This window comes from Oenanthe melanoleuca, chromosome 1, assembly GCF_029582105.1.
Source record: "Oenanthe melanoleuca isolate GR-GAL-2019-014 chromosome 1, OMel1.0, whole genome shotgun sequence".
Classification (NCBI taxonomy): domain Eukaryota; kingdom Metazoa; phylum Chordata; class Aves; order Passeriformes; family Muscicapidae; genus Oenanthe; species Oenanthe melanoleuca.
Genome location: NC_079333.1, coordinates 52250197 through 52267652, shown reverse-complemented (window position 1 = coordinate 52267652; position 17456 = coordinate 52250197). Strand labels below are relative to the sequence as shown.

Below are 17456 nucleotides of genomic sequence, written 5' to 3'. Positions count from 1 at the left end.
TAGCTTCACAATGGATTAAAATAATTTTCTATAGTAGTAATTTCTCTTTACTCCTAATATTAGCAAAGAAAGAGCGTTTGCTTTTACAAAAAAACCCAACTTCCCTTAAGCCCCATTGAAGTTTTGCCTGATAAAGACGCCCATGCACAGAATCGGCATTTCAAGCGGACAAGACCTGTCGCTGCGGACGAGCTGGGTCCTTTACATGCGCTGCTCCTTGTGGCACTTCTCCCGCACGCTCATCTTCCCTTCATCTCCTTCCCCTGGCTTATGCAAGTGGCCACGCTCTCATTCCTCTGCATCTCGAGAGCCAGTCCGCAGCTGCAGGCAGCCCGCGGAGAGGAGCGGGAGAAATGATATATTGCAGATATTTTATTTTTGGAAACCACACTGTAAATAAAGCCATTTCCAGAGATATTCCATGGACACGGAGTGCTCGGTCGCAGAGCCAGCGCCTTATGTAACAGGAGGAGTATTGTTTAGGGTTGCCTGCATTAAAGAGCCACTCCTGGTAACACAGTTTACAAAGCTATAAAAAGCTACCAGCGTAACTACCGAGAACGAGCAGGCAAGAGGTTTATTACCAAGAGGCTGGTGCTAACTGGAAAAAAAGGAGAAGTTTCATTAAATCCCTCAACTTTCCGTCACTCGGAGGACATCACCTCGGCTGACACTTACTGCGAGCGCAGAGGTGGGGGCTCCTAGGCAGCCCGGCGCAGCCCCATGGCCAGGTGGGTGCTGAAGACAGCTCTGCCGCCGGCAGCCGCCTTCACTGAGCTTCCATCGGATCCCGCTTTATTCCCCGCCGCCGAGCACCCACAAGTGGCAGAGAGCCGCGATCCCGCGATCCGACCTCCCGCTCTTCTCCCGCCGCCAGCCTCTGGAAAAGCGCGAGCAGAAAGGATCACTCGGACATGCACAGGCGCTCACAAGCAGCTGTAAATTTCCACTCCCGCTGCCTGCGGCTGCACTCCCGGCTCCTCGCTGCTCCTGCTCCGACGAGCTCCGTGCCTGGGTGTGCTTTTCCCCCCGCTGCCCTCCCCGCTTCCCACTCCCTCTCTCGTCTTGCTCACAGGCTCGCACACACACCCCCCGAACTCCACGTCAGAGGAACGCGCGGAAAAGCAAAGGATGAAGCGATCGCTCCGCCGAGAGGTTTCCCCAGGGTTAAGGGAGGACATGCGACAATTTCGCATCACTTCTGTAAGTTTCCATTCCTCTCCAAAGTCTTTCGGAGCAGGGGGAGGCATCGCTGACGGGTCCTCGCACCATCACGTGGCTGCTGGAATTAAATTATTCACCTTGCCGTCCTGCTAGGAATGCAAATAAGGGAGCCCAACAGCGGGTTGTTGTTACAAGATAATAATAAAATCAACATGCTCACGCACCACATCTTTCGGCAAAGTCCTGTCCAGAAAAGCTGAAGTTAAGCTGCTTCCTGCATGACTATATATTATTGCACAAAGATCCAAATATTTTCCCACAATAATACTCGAGGGGATCCCAAAAAACCCCGACCTGCAGTATACTCTGAGCAAAATTTAAATCCTGATGAAGGAAAACATTAGCCCAAAGTATTTTCAAAGGCTAATGTGATGGGGAAAAAAATCATAAAGTATTCTGAAGCAAGCACTACCAGCTATTATCAAGCATACAAATACAGCAAAACATAATTCAAGGAATTTTTAGTGCTTCACTTTTCTCTCTCAGCAACTATTGTTTGTCAAGTGCCACACATTCCCAAAGGGAATGGCAAGTGCTGTCCCCTCTGCCCCCAGCTGTTGAGAGCAGGGAAAGAAGGATGCCTTACTATGGGCACTACAAGGTGGGATTTAAAATGTATCCTCATCTGGATCTTGGCCGAGCCCCAGCAAGGATGTGTGCCCAGCATGTCTTCCTGCCAAGCTCTCCAGCTCGGGGGGGAAAACTTTACCTCCCATCTCCTCCTCCTCAGGGCATAGCCTTGCCAAAGTCCTACATTATTAAAAACAATTTGGTATGCTACATTTGCCTGGGGAGCTGATCTCAGACTTAGCAGCGCTACAGTTGCATCAGATCTTGATTTAAGGCTCACCTGCAGTAGCTATTCACAGCCCTACATTAAAGGCAGCCAAAAATGCATTGAGAAACCTCATTTCTGAGGAATACAGATGAAACAGACACCTTTTAAAGGGCTACCAGCCTTTGGTTGCAGTGCCAGCTCTGAATTATGCAGACAGGAGTATCCCAAATCCTCACTTTGAAGAGCTACTCGCCTGTCCCTCTGGGGCTCAGAGAGGCAGAAGCCATCCCTGCTCCCTTAACCCGCCCACATCTGCTCCTGCCTTTGCACAGGAGGAACCAAACCAGCCTCAGATCAGCAGATTTGTACTCTCAACTTATCTGTAAAGTACGTCACCGTTCTCTCTCACACTTTACCTTAGAGATCACCAAGATACTGCAGCTCTGTGCTTTTGGACTGCCCTGAACAGCACTGGGAGCAGCATTAATTAGTGCTGCTCCCGCTGCACCCACAAGCATTGCAACAAGTGACACCAAGTGGCAATTTCTGCTCCAAACCCCTCGTGACATATTCATCCCACACTGAATTAAAGGCCTCACATTAGCCACCACTGACCAGGTTTCCCCTCCAGGCCACCTCCACAGAGAGCTCAGGAAGGGACACTGTGGCTGCCAAGCTCTGAGCAGGATGAGCCACCCTTGGAGGCAGCCCCCTTCTCCATGGAGCTCAGGAGGCACTGAACAACCTGCACAGATGTGTTGTGGCATGAAGGACTTGGGGGAAAAACTGGCACTGGGCTCCTTTTTGTGGGTGCCCTGCTCTGTCCCAGCTGGGTGGGGACAGGGAAGGGGTGCTGGGCCTTGTGGTACCCTACACTCACTCTGGCCCTTTCTTTTTAGTTGGATACCTCAGCCTTTGGGTAAACAGTGAAAGCCAAATGATAAACACCCTGCTCTTGGGCTACCTCTGAAGGCACTGGCTTTTCCTACGGCAGCACAACAACTGAGGTACATCACTGCTTCCACTATGTGTTTTAAGAGGAAAATTTTTTCCTCTACCCTAGAGAAATTGCATCTTTTCTATTGTAAATCCACCATCACTTCAACAGGTAAAACTCCAACTTTTCATTGTACCATGGAGTTCAACAGTGGTAGGTGTTACCCTGAAATCAAACTATCACCAAAAAAGATTGAACTATCACAAAAAAGCTGGTTTAGTTGCACATAAGGGGCCCCAGCAGGGATAATTTGTATCGCTGCTCCATAAAGTATTCACAGACCATTCTGAGTATCATGGCTTTTTGGAAGTATAAGAAATTTATCTACAAAGTAACTATCCTCTGTTTCAGCCTAATATGCCTGTTTTCCTGATTCAGAGCAACAACTGAATTTGAACTCAATTACAGTTCAACTTTGCCCATTTCTACCCAAGGAAATATTTTAGGGCTTTAACAGGAGCCCTCTACACAGCAGGAGAGCAAGAAACCCACCTGCCTCCATCCCTGCATTGCAGCAGAAGAAACTGCAAAACAAGGTAGCTAAAGGGGCAGGGGAAAAAAAGATCCTCTGCTATTCCAGTACTCTGTTTCATCTTAAGTAGAGTTAATTCTCAAGTGACAGGAAAAGGCCCTGAACCATTCAATAGGAATTAAGCCATAATTACTTGGTGCTCTTATCTGTTTGTTGGGGTTTTTTTTTGCTCCCAAGAGGTTACTAAATATTTCCGAAAAAATGCTTTCTTCAATTCTTAATTTGCAGCCATCTAAAATCTAGAATTGTGTAATTATAAAGAGACAAAACAAATCTTTACAGTCACAAAGTATATGGAAAAAAAATAAAATCTCTGCACTGCTACAGTACTCCAGCTTCCACATATTTAAATTTCATTATATTTGTTTCCTTTAAAGAAAGCAGAGTCCTCGGGCTAAGGCATAGTTAAAGCACTTTTGAGAAATGTTTGTCCTTGCTTTCATAACTTAAAATCATTCCATCTAATAAAGACCAAAGGAAGAAAACCCCTGTTAGTTTTTCCTGCCCTTTTCATTTATTTTCTAATGTGGAAAAGAGAAATTAGGGAACTTAACAATGAATGAAATCGCAATAAATTACAGCAGCAGATGATAAATACAAGGTGTATATATATTAATTCTGCTTATTTAATCATCCACTTCCAGTCTGTCTATCTCCTCTGAGATTACTTCCAGCATTCCAAAGCCCTGAGCAGCCTCTAATAATAATAACAACAACAATATCCTTCCTTCCCCCCAAATTGTTCAATGCCCCAGGCCATCAAAATTCAGTTCTCCACAGCAACAGGTCTAGTTGTGTAATGCTGAATATCAAGAGGAGAAGCTTTAGCATACTAAAAAAGATTCCCCCACCCTCCAGAACCTGAAAACTGAAGAACATCCGCCACAGGATTTCATGTTATTCTTACAAATCCCAAGATATCAACATTTTGGCGGTTTATTGGGGTGGAGGGGAACTAAAACCAAGTATTTATATAATCTCCATCGTAAAGCTGTTACACTTTAACTCAAAGCATTTAGCTTTATGGCAGAGCAATATAAAAAGTGCCCAACACTTCTAAAACCTCATAAAATAAGATGCTTTACAGTAACTTCATACTTCTGTGTTACTCTGCACAGACACTGAACTTCTTCAGATCCCTGTAGAGCAGTGTGGCCACTTCAGTTTAAAGCAAATAAATTAATCTTCATCAAGTAGATCCCAAATACAGACGTACAACACTCACACATTCTCTCCATGTAATCTCAGAGGGAGACAAACTTGGAACTGAGCCTGTGTATGAGTCCCCCCAAAACAGCTACCAGCACCAAAAGACAAATTAACATTTGGCTGCCTATCCAAATACAAAATAAGGCAAAAAAGGGGATACAGTCTATGGAGGGCAGGTGGTTTTCCCTACCATTGCCATTTAAAAAGCAGCAAATCTTCTGGCCTTTTTCAGGACTAGAAAATTGAAATTTCTTCAGTGCAGTGTAAAAAACAGAGAGCAGCAAGATGCAGTGGCTGACCCATAGCTGCATTTTAGCTGAAGTGAATGGAAGGAATTAAATGGATGCTTTATATAAACTACTCCTAAAAATGCAGACATGTCTTCAACGGTTATTTTCCCCTCCTCTTCCTCCTAGCTCCCTCTAGCGCTTTTAAGTACATACAGTCTTTTCCTTCCTGGCTTATTTAATGCAAATACAGTTGCTAAGATGGTGTTTGGTTTAGTTGGGATTTTGGACGTTTTTAAGATCTGCAGTAGCTCTTAAAACTGCTCATGAGTTTTTACTGAATGTGTTATTCATGTATACAATCACTCCAGAAACCAAGCATTGACATTGACCTTTCTACCAGCAACTTTTGTATATTAATACTTTATGTACAGACCAGTGTATTTAAAAGTTTACTCATTTTAAACGCATCCAGCTCCATCATTAGAAAAAAGCAACTAAAATAATCTCTTTCCTTGAGCATTCCCACTTCCAAGTGAATTGTATCTAAACAGAAGGTTACTACAGCCCAACAGCTGAAAAATATAACATATTAAAATTTTATATCTGCCCTGAAGTCACTTATAAAATGTTAATTGTGCCCCTTATCTACTGTGTCCCAACATAAAACACAAATAAGAACCATACCTGCACTCCCACTGTTATGAGCAGAGGAACAGTAAACTCATGACAACATCATGCTTTTTACCTGCAGATTCATGCAAACAGAAACAAGGCCCCCAAAATCAGCTACTGCCTGAAGAGCCAAGCAGGTATTTTTAAAATAATTAAAGCTTTCACCTCTCCAAACTGCGTCTATCCCAGGTCTGTAGTCAATCACCTTAGTGGCCATGTTTGTTTCTTCAAGGTCCATTCATAGAAATAAAAATGGAAAGAGGAAAGACAATTTCAAGAGATGCAACAAAAAGAGCTTTGCTGAAGACCAAAAACTGCTCATCACATGTGCCAATCTTGCAGCTTCTATTGCAGCACACTAAAAAACCACTTTTCTTCATGGAGTTGAAAAATTATTTTAAGTGTATAAAAATCTGTGATCCCCCATTTCTGAAACAGTCAAACAATATGAATAGAGTTTAGTTTTTTGAATGTATTGAATTTAGTTACTGGTCTCAAGTAGCTTCACTAAGCACTTTTCTTAATGTTAGGCAGCACAGGCTACTGCAGGTCAAGACATCCCCTTCCACCAGGCTCACTAATGCAAAAAACCCCATAGACGTTCCCTACAACTTCCATGCTGGTCAAAGACAATGGAACACCCCTAACCAGAGCTTTAAACTTCCAAAGAGTTCTTGAAACTGGAAGCTGTATTAATCATATTCACCTCAGAAATGGTGATAGGCAGTGAAATTGTTGGGCAGATCATCTGCCCTTTGATGCCTGTAATTTCTTGATACACAATGTGTGGCTGTCTCAGACAAGCTGGAATTTGGGATTTAAGACTTTTCCTCTGCTGATCACTGTTACAGAAGGCTAAAGCTTTTTTCATCAGATGCTTTCAAATGACTTGCAGACAAACAAAATTAAGTTAAATTTAAAACATTAGTTAAATGCTTCTGTGAGGCACTCACTGTAACACCCAATTTAGTATGAGAAAACAGGTGGCACCAAACAAACACTCAAAGGTGTGCACTCTAAAATGTACTGTTAAAGAATATCAGGAGACAGGAGTTGTCATTCTGGATCAGCCAAGGCTCCATTATGTCCCATCTCTAAGAGGGGCTGATACCAAGAGCAAAGTAGAAAAATAAACATATAGCAGAGGAAGGACTACTCTACCCTTCTTCTGCTTCTGGCAATTAGCACCTTTGAGGTTTCCTGAAGCATCATCCAAAATCACCATGATGAATAGGTACACAGCTTTAGCTTCAAAGATCCCAAAGGAGCATTATTCTCCTTCTAGGGGGACTCTTAAATCACTTCTGCAATACTCAGATACGACAGATTGCTCAAGATTGCTTCTGACTGTCAAGATTGAGTGGCCAAGACAGCTCAGAGACTGTTATTTCCTGTAGATGAGGGACCAAAGAAGACAAGCTCCAGCATCATTTTATTGCATTCCAGTTAGTTCCTTCTTCAGGGCAGCAAAACCAGGATTTACCTGCATTTTTCAAATGGTCATCCCCAGACAAGGGAACAAGTATTACCAGAAAGTGCCATATAGAGCATGGTGTTATATCCATGAAATGAGTTCAGACCTAAGAAGAGTCAGTTGCTATTTATGTCACACTATGTCATCTTGGAAAATCCACTTTTTTATGCATTCAAAACCATAAGGTGCTTTGACACTACAGTGATGGAACCCAAACAGACACAGCAGGCAGCACCCAGCTTACTTGTGTCCTTTTCCTGCAGACTGGGATAACAGTCCTGCAGTTTGTGTGATGCACGTCTCCAGAAACCATGCCCACAGACACAACAAACTTCTGAGTCTTTTCTCATACAGGTTAAGAATCCTACTAAAGGACAACAGTTGAAACAAAACAAGAATAATATTAGGCTAGAAGTCTAAACTGCTGCTTTCAGATGAAGAATTACAGTTTTTTCCCAGTTTCAAATAATGAAACTTAAACATTACTATAATTCTAGAAAAATGGCTGTTATACTTAAGCAAGTGCTGCCCTAAACTGACTTGCCTAAAGTCACACAAGAAAATCTCTGGTGGCCATCAATGCTCCCCTGGAGAAAGAGAACCCACATCTTCTCAATTTTGCTCTTTGGACATTTTGTCCTGCAACAACATTAGTTTAACATAAAAGGATAGGCAACCTTGAGAACTCATCAGGCTCAAGTTGCTCAAGGGAAGATTATCTTCACAAGTACCCCAAAGTCATTCCTCCTGACAAACAATTAAGTATATTCATCACTTGTCAGATCGCAAACACATTTGCCTTCATGTGACAGATATATGGCCACTGGATGAAACACAGGGTGCTTGCACTTTTCTGTCCCACAGTAAGTATTTTACCATTACTCCAACATTTTCTTCCTGTTAGGTGGTGAACAGTCCCTGTTGTCACAAAGCCTCTATCTCAGATTTTAGTAACGTATTTTTCTTGTCCCATGAAGGAGCCTCCAGAGCCTTCCTAAAGACCTTTGTAGTCCATTCTGGACAGAAGTTTGACTATATTGAGCAAATTAACCTGTAGGATATTCTTTCAAGTCCAATACTGTTACACACCAGTGGGGAAAACCTGTCCATGAACATTCCCACACTATGAAAAAGCCATCTGCTGTTCTCCCCATCTGTGCTGCCCAACAACTGACATTACAAATTAATTACTATGTCAGACACATACAACTACAAAGTGTCCAATTAAGGGCTGAGTTCCTTTTGTTTTAATTAATAAACCAGGGTCATGCCTTGAAATCCTTAAATGGCAGCAAGCATGCTGCAGACTGGCATTTTTTAGCCAAGTCTGTCCTGAAAAAGGACCAACATGAGCAGTGTGTTCATCTTTAGGACAATTTCTGTTTTGAAGGGAGTGCAGCTCTGGCACCTGGGTGTGCATTGATTCAACTCAATTTCTGTGTAGCCTCAACAGTGGAGATCCCTGACAGGCTCTGGACACCTGGAAGGAAATCTCTTGCCACATGACATTAATGGCAAGCTCTGGATATATAGATTGTAACAGGTCAAATATACTCACAGAAATCTTCTTGGCAAATATCATTCCTTGAGACATCTCCTAATGAAATATGACAGCTTCAATATCACACAGCACACAGATCTATACTCACAAACTTTGTCACACCCTCTGAAAATATTTTAGGAAATCAGTTTTCTCGTGCTAATAGTTGCTCACATACCTGTTCCCTTCCCACCAGAAGCAACGGATAATTTTCATCTCTGCGTGTGTTTTTACAGTGTGCATTCACAAAATAACTTTATCTGTCATCAAAATCTACATCTCTGAAGGGTAAAAGACTGATACTGTGCACTTATAAAAGTCACGTTTAGCACTGAAAATAAGTAAGGTGTACACATCTCAAATGAAAAATGTCTCAAGCTGTATCACCCCAGACATGAGAAGTTATCTACTATCTTTGCAAAAAAATTATATTTTTAGCTAGATGCTATCTGAGCCTGATCACCTGCAGAACATATTTTCTAATATATATGCATGTAGTACCTTGAATTTATGAGAGCTATAGGCCCAATAGCAGAATTCAGAGAGAAAAGTCTCAAAACTGTTCTTTTTAGAACTGCAGTGCTCATGAGGACACAAAATTGTATCTGGCACTGTTGCAAATTTTGGAGTTTCCACCCAAGTACCACTGAACAGAAATGGCTTGTTTTCTGAGAGCAGGCAGAACCCCGTGAGAAGGTCACCCAGCAAGAGTCGTATCAGTTCAACTTTCCATGACCACAGCAAGACAGCCTCTCCTAGCTGTCATCATGGGATGAAATTACTTTCACAAGCATAAGAACTCCTATTGAAACATTTCAGCACACAAAGGCCTGTATCCAGAGAGCTGCAGAGCAGCCAGGTAACCAAAGATGTGAACATAAGCTGTTTAATACCTTGCCATTTAACCCAACAACCACATTACCTATTTTTATGTTTTTCCATTAAAAAAACCTCTAAAAACAGATGACATGGAAGTTCAAATGTATCAAGAAGTACGACTGTGACAGTTTACACAGACTGGCTTTTCTTTCAAAACTAAAGTCAGATTCTAAATGATTCCTACACTTACAAAATAAGACCTTATATGGATTTAAAATAAGTTTGAAATAGATTATTTTGCTCTTCTCAAAACAATAAATGAATGTTGTTACTACCAGCAAAGCAGTTTTAAAAATTCAAAGATTTAGTCTGGTTCCCTGAAGCTTAACAGCTTCTTAAACAAGAGCAGCTTTTTAAAAGATCTTGGCACTAATTTCAACTGCTGGAGAATCTGTGAAATCCATTAATAACATAATGCAACAGTTAATTGGCTACCACTTTCAATGTTTGGGGTTTTTTTTCATTTTCTGAAAATTCCTATTCTGTTTTGTTCTCTGCTTCCTGCCACTGTGATTCCTATGTTTGCAAACATGCTCTTTGAAGGCTCTCCATTTTGTTCATGAATAGGTATGTGATCAAATCACTTCAACAAACTCAGAATTTACTTCTTCATTACCACCTGCATTAAGTGTACAGATACAGTTTTCCAACACCTACAGCCAGTACTGCCTTCAACTAAAAAATACCTCGAATATAACCCATCAAACCTGATTGTATTACAGAATTGAGATCATTAATACTGCAAAAGAAATCTCTCACTCTGCATTCAGCATTTCAACTCCTGTCAGCTCTTGGCTTCCACTTATCTACAGAGAGTGTCTTCTCCACTGCCTGCTGCCCATGAGCCTTGACACCTTGAAGTATTTTCAGATACTGTTCCTCGTCTTTTAAGGCCTTTTCCCATGGTTATTAACTTCACAAAGCTTTAAGTCCATCTTTCAGAAGAATCAGCCAGCATGCTCTTTGATTCAATCAAATACATGAGGCTATGCCATCATTTGTCATCTTTCTACTCTGCATGGCCTAGATAAAACTGTCAGAAAGGATTGTGCATTTTCTTTCAACTCTGTGTTCATTTGGGGATTTTTTTTTTTTTTTTTTTTTTTTTTGCAAACGAACATCCAATGGCTGAGCATCAAAAAATTATCCATCAATTAAAATATTCTTATTGACAGTTATATTTTCAAGATTGAGATTCTTAGCTAGAATATACCAAACCCATAATCAAACTGAAATACTAGACATTTTATAATGTGTTTTCTATCAATCACGTTGAATATCTGGCTTCATGACAATCCTTAAGATTTGGAATTTTACATTAGACATAAAAAAAAAAAATTCTCAGTCTCCATGAATTTTCAGGTGTGTTCTTTCAGTCTTTATTTACTGCTGGAATATGATGGTTTTGTTCACAGTTATGTGAGTATTTGTAATATTCATCTTTGTTCTCACTACAGAAATACAGAGGAGTTCTGTATTTTCAGCATCATCGTTGACAACTTTAGCACAGCCATCAGAAAAACGTCACTGTTCTATTTGCTCCTGGTATTTTTAAACTTCTTATTAGCCTTAAATTCTAAAGATTTAAGTGAGTTTTCTGCAATCATCTTTATAAAACTTACTTGTACTTATTCCTATATATTGCCTGCTGCCCTGGAATTATTTCTAAATCAGTCAACTATTTCTAAATCAAATCACATCTCCCTTTGCTGAAAGCCTCTTTTTGTATTTGTACCTATCCCAGACAGCCATGTGTTCCACATCCTCAGCTGCTCCCCAGCTTTGGGAGACACTCCTGTAGGCAGGGCTAGAAGTGTATCAGGGATCTGGCAGCACATCACATCACACAGAGATTTGCTGAGTCCCTCAAGTTTGTGCAGCAGTCTTCTCCCGTGGCCTGATGACCTGTGCTGAGACCTTAGGAACCCTGGTGAGGAGACACTTTGCAGCATGGAGGGAGCTCAGCAAGAGAGGAAAACAATGGATAACATCTCTGTGCATTTTTAACTAGCACTTAACTGCTGGCCAAGAAACCAGAATAGCATAAGGATATCTCGGCAAATCCTCTGCCAGCATCTTCCTTTCCCTGACAAAAGGGTGAAACACTGAATTGCAGGGGAGTGTACTTCCTCACATTAAGGCTGCTTTCTTGAAGGGAAAAACTTTTCCAAATAACACATAACCTAAAGACCACCAAGCCAGCTTGACCTTAGAGCACAGTTATTCCTGTCCTCATTCAAACTGCCTTTGACCTAAAGTACTTTATCTTTTATTTCCGTATTTTGCCCAAGGCTGTGTGTGATGCTTGCTTGTTGCAAGCAGCTACAGACCGAAACATGGACTGCAATGCAAAGGACAAGACTATTAATGGTCTGCAGATATGAAGCAGGACCAAAGGTCAACACAATTTCTAAGTAATAAGCTTTTATTTAGAAGGTTCAGTCTTATTTGGCTCACTTACTTAAACTCATTCGTAAAAATAAAAAGATACACCTCCCCCACCCCCCCACAGTCTTTTCCCAGGGATTATATAATATACATAATATTTACCCTAACAGAGGATGCAGTCCTGCACCCACTCCATAAGGTTCTATTTGGTGCTTACTTCTAACAACAAATAAATTATATATTGCAGACAGCTTCTCTTGTAGCCAAAAGCAACAAGCAGTGAATGACCACCATGAACTGGTAGTCCAAAATAAGTTTTGCTTATTTGAAGAAGTGAAAGAGAGCTGTCTGACTGCCAGTGAACTGCAGAAAGTGAGAGTACACAATTAAAAGGTACACTTGGAAAGGGAAAGCTGATACAGCCATGCCTCCCTGCTGACATATGGAAATAGGCAAAACAAAGAGCTGAATGCTCAGGACACCACAGCTGCTGGAAATGAACCCTTCCCACATAATCTCTCTGTATTCAGCAGGCTCCAGCTTGACTTAGAAAGCCACACATAACTTCTTTCCCACACTTAGAGCAAACAAACTGTATTTTTGCTGCAATAAATTTGTGTGTATAAATTTGTACAAGTGTCTTTGTACTGTCTTGACACAGAATCTTTAAGACCATCCAAAGATCTGATGGCTATCACACAACTGTCCCCCACATTTCAAAATCCAGTTATGCAGCAGTACCTTCTTCCATCTTAATTATTGTCTCTTGCAGCAGGAAAAACAAGGTACAAACATTACTGCGATATCAGAAGTGGTGTTTTTAACTCATGCTGTAAAATAATTTTAAAATGTTGTTTCACAATTTATCAAGTTGCTCTAAGGACACATTGCTGTCAAAAATGAGAATTCTAGCCCTTACTGCCATCACCTCCCTTCCATCAGTTCTAGGAATGACATGACTGCAGAGGGAGGTGGATCAGCCTGCTGGGCACCATGAAAATTTAATAGCCAGAAAAAAAACAAACCCCTCTTATCTCCCCTAAAAGTGTGGCTTTTGGAGAAGTGAGAAGAAGTGTGGAGAATTTACTAAATGTAAATTGTGTGAATTTTTTGGAACTACCTCTATCTTTATTAATTATTAATTATATAATTATTAATTTCATTATCAATATTAAAAGAACAAAAGGAAAAAATCCATCCAATCGTGAACATTTTCTCAGAGGAAGTGGGATGTAATTTTAAAATATTTTTACAATATGTGGCAGCAAAAACAGTTCTAAAAAAAAATCCTGTCCCTTTTTTCTGATTTCTACATCCAAGTTGCAACCACACACCTTGATCTGTTAATGCAAGGGTTGTAACATCCTGCTATGAATTTGTTAACAAAATAATTTCATTCTTAAAAATGATACTTCACTTTAAGTGAAGGCAAATTATGCTACCAAACAACTTCTCAACTAACTGGTTCATCACAAACTTTACAGAAACCAATGCCACATTCTTCACTATGATAAACAGGAGTGTTTGATGGACTTTTTTTAAAATGCATATTAAAATTATGTGCCCAGAAGCATTTAATTTTATTAAAGATCTTTTTGGTTTGTTTTTTTTTTTAATTTATTTGTTTGGTTTCTTTTGTTGTTGGTGGTTTTTTGGTGGGTTTTTTTGTGGCTTTTTGTTGTTTTTTGTTTGCTTGTTTGTTTGTTTTGTTTTTATGTTGAATGCCCACCTGAATGTAATCTAAATTGTGATTACTTTGTAACAAATAGTATATGTATCCACTTCTGTAAGATGAATGCCAAATTCATACACAGGAGTCATTGAGGAGCATTTCTTAAGAAAAAGGGTTTTTTTTTTTTTTTTTTTTTTTTTTTTTAAAGAAGAAAGGGTTATAAATATTTGGGCCCACAGTTCACTTAGAGAAAGAATGTCAAACATATTTTAAACCCAGCTTCTTTGGTTCCAGTCATTAAAAAAATTTACAGGGAAAAAGGTAATAACAAAGTTAAAGGCAAGCACTCACAAGAGAAACCTATTTGTCTCCACTGCCTGTAAAAAGGCAGGAGGGGATTTTGATCCAACACAACTGAGAACACAGAGAGGTCCAGGCTCTGCTGTGTGATAAGACCAACCAAAATAACCTAGATATAGTAAGTATTCTGCCCATACCACCACTTTGCTCATACTATAGAAGAACTTGGCTCAAACACTTTAAACTGAGATAAATGCAACCAACAATAAAATTAAAAAGCAATCCATTGATTTCCAGATGCTCATTTTGCACCTAGGCAAATTCCCTGAGAAAGTACAAATACCAAGTGGCTGCATAGCAAATTAGATGGGAAAAATTATTCAGATAAATATGGCTGAGCCAAATAAGTTTTTGTGGGTTTTTTGTTTCTTTTTGTTTGGGTTTTTTGCTTGTTTGGGGTTTTTCAGGTTCTTTTTGTTTGCTTTTTTTTTTTTTTTTTTTTTTTTTTTTTTTTTTTGGCAGGGGGTTGCTTGTTTTATTGGAGGTTTTGTTGTTGTTGTTGATTTGGAGTTTTTGTTTGTTTTGTTTGAACCCAAACCAGTCCCCTGAGTAATGACACAAAGGAACAGGGCAGTCCAAGAAGCACAGGGACATCTGGACTGTTTCTTTCTTTGACAGTGCCAATTTTAAACATTCAGGGGACTCTGGCTTCCCTGACCCCTCAAAAGACTTACAAACAAACCCAAATGAAATAAATATTAATAGAACAATTCTCCCTCCCATTCTTGCTTCTCCTGTTCTTCACACCTTACTACTAGTTCCATATGTCTATAAAGTTAAGCCAAAACAAGTGCTGATGCAACACATTGAACTGGATCAAGGAAAAAATCAACCAAAAATGAGAATATCCTTCCACAGAATTAATTTCCCCACAGGAAGCTGTGACTAAGGACTGCTTAGTCCAGAATATTCTTATGAAGAGCTCTATTGTTGAGCCTCCACTCCACAACATGCATCTACCCTGTTTTCTAAGGTTATAGTCAGATTTCCTTTAATACATTTGAAACCTTACAGATTTCAGTTTTATTTGACAGTGATTATTTCACCACACACAATAATGACTGGTTGCTGCCCTATGCCTCCTTTTGATGGCTTTTATCAGTTCAAGTCCAATTCTACACCAGGCACTGCCTCTCTGGCCTTTGCACAGCAGCTACCAAGACCAGCACCACCACCCCAACCTTCTATCAGCTGGCACCACAAGGGGAGCTGCCCTTGGATTTAAAAGTTAAAAGGCAAATCAGAATGAAGTTGTGGGGATCCCCACAGATCATCTCTTCAGAGAGGGAACACCACAAATTCATTAATTCTTGCAGATTGCTTAACGTCTGCTACGTTTATTTAACGAAAATAGTCTGAGAGCAGATTTTACTCTGAAGGCAAACCCACAAAGTGCCATCAAAAGGGTCAGAATACTTTACAACCACAAGCCTTACTTCAAAAAGCACCAGTGAAATTTATTTCAGATAAATATATTGCTGTGTTCACATGGAAAAATGAAGATAAAAAGGGTTTTGGGCATCCATTTATTTAGGATTTCTTTCATCATATACATTTACTGCCTGGTTTCCAGAGATCTCAGATCCTTTCAAGTGCACTTGTAATCATAGGCTTTCAGATCTTGTTAATTCATTCACGTCACCCAAAATTAGAGGGCAGAGTTTTAGGTCTTGATCAGTGTGGTGGGGCTGTGGCACAGCAAAGGCAACACATGCTGCTCAGCTTGGTCTGACATTACCTAACATCCAAACCAGTCCTTGTTTCTGTGCTCATGTAGCTGCCTGGAATCTGTGCTGGCAATGAACACTGAGAGGGTAAGACAGAAATATGGCTGAAACTGAAAACGCCTCTACTACATAAACAGTCAGGAAAGATGAAATCCGTTGCATTACCAGTTTCCAAATGCAGACCTTGAAGAAAATGCCAGCCAGTGGATGGTTAAGAGTTTCAGCATTTTGGGCCAGATTCCAAAACCCTCAAGCCAGTTAGTAATTAACAGACATCTAGGTCCTTCACATGAAAGAAGTCTATTGTTAAAACAGTGACACAAATTTTTCCTTTCCTTTTCCTAGCTAGTCTCTGCCTGTGTTTTAAGATTCCCTTAAGACTGTAACAGCCTATGATTTTATAACCTCCACTTCTCAAACAGACAATTTGTTAGACTTTTAGTTGCCAAGAATGCAAGCATGCTTACACCAGAGGTAGAACAAAATTAATTTGCAGGCTTCTCTGATACATATATTCTCCCCTTTCTTTCATTTATTACTTGGATAAAAAAAATATCCAAGCAACCTTCTACCATATCTACAATAGCAAAAGAATTACAAACATAGTAACAGAATATACTGAGGGCCTGTAAATAGTCTGAGATGAATCCAATTAATGAGCAACAAACCTACGGGGAATATCAGCCTGTGTCTCCATAGATAATGATGCGTTACAGCAAAATTTCTAAGATAAACCAAAGGCTGCCTCACTAAAACCATTTCGTTGGCAATCAATTTGTAAAGGAGGAATGATCTATGATCTGCATAAATTGCCTGTTCTCTGTTCTGTTGCCTTACTGAAGATAGACATGTAAGTAACAAGAGACTACATATAAATCACACAAACTAAACAACGTAACAAAAGAGAAGGTTACGTTAAAGCTGTATTTTGAAGGAACCAAGTGCAGACATCTGTAAGAGAGCAAGTAAAATCACCAAGGAACACAGAGGAGGAGACAGAGTAGGAGCTGGCAGAAGTATTCAATGGATATGACGACACTTTAATAGTCAATAAAACAAAGAGCTAAGCCCATCAGAAAAGCACAAAAAGCTTTATCAGAATTTTAAAAAAAAATTTTGAATGGCTTTCCAAAGTCTATGGCTTTGACTGCTTTGCTGTTTGCTGGAGTTTGACTGGTGTGTCTCTACCTCACCCAAGTCTACCTGGTCATATGAGGAAAAGCCCAAATCCCCACTGCATTCAAGATGAAAAAACCATCCCTGGAGAAGAAAACTAGATTAATTCCTTTGGGATCAGGTTCACCTCCTCCCACTCCAAGGAGCACTTGCACTGTGCCTGTCTATGCAATTGTTCATTTTAACTCTCTACATGTTACCAGAACCATGTATGGAAAGCCTAATTCAGCAGCTCGGTCAACTGCACCACACACTGGGACAGTCAGTTCTTTTGCTGTCACCCCTACAAAGGTGCCAGCAAACATTTAGGCAAGGGAGAGCTGCTCTCACCTCTGGGTACAGGTAGTCAGTCCAGGTGCAGACTGCAGAGCCCCAGGAAGCTCACACTGCTGCTGGAGGAGAGCTGCAGGCAGGTTGCTGGGATATCAGATCAGCATCGCTTGTGAGCTTCTGCCACCTAACAAGTTTGGGAAGAACTGAGCTTACTGGCTCACTGGCAGAATTTCCTGCTATGTTGCAGAAAGCCTATCTTACAGTTTCAGGCTAAAAGCAAAATGAAGGAAACTCAGGCAGGTTTCAAAAGTCATAAATTTTGTTT

At 40.4% G+C, this 17456-nt stretch overlaps 1 protein-coding gene across 8 annotated transcripts in view; it reads right to left on the bottom strand.

The window, feature by feature from the left end:
- The window catches only part of CAB39L (calcium binding protein 39 like), a 60703-nt gene that overhangs the window by 42033 nt on the left and 1214 nt on the right, over positions 1–17456 (bottom strand). For 3 of the 8 annotated variants that reach the window (XM_056484628.1, XM_056484639.1, XM_056484613.1), the window contains exons 2-3: positions 17189–17315; positions 679–880 (exon numbers count right to left, since the gene is read on the bottom strand). The gene's annotated coding sequence lies outside the window, so the exon portion shown is untranslated. Of the gene's footprint in view, positions 1–175; positions 625–678; positions 1286–17188; positions 17316–17456 lie in introns of those variants that run through there. The other 5 variants (XM_056484591.1, XM_056484597.1, XM_056484605.1 and 2 more) reach the window with 5 other exon arrangements.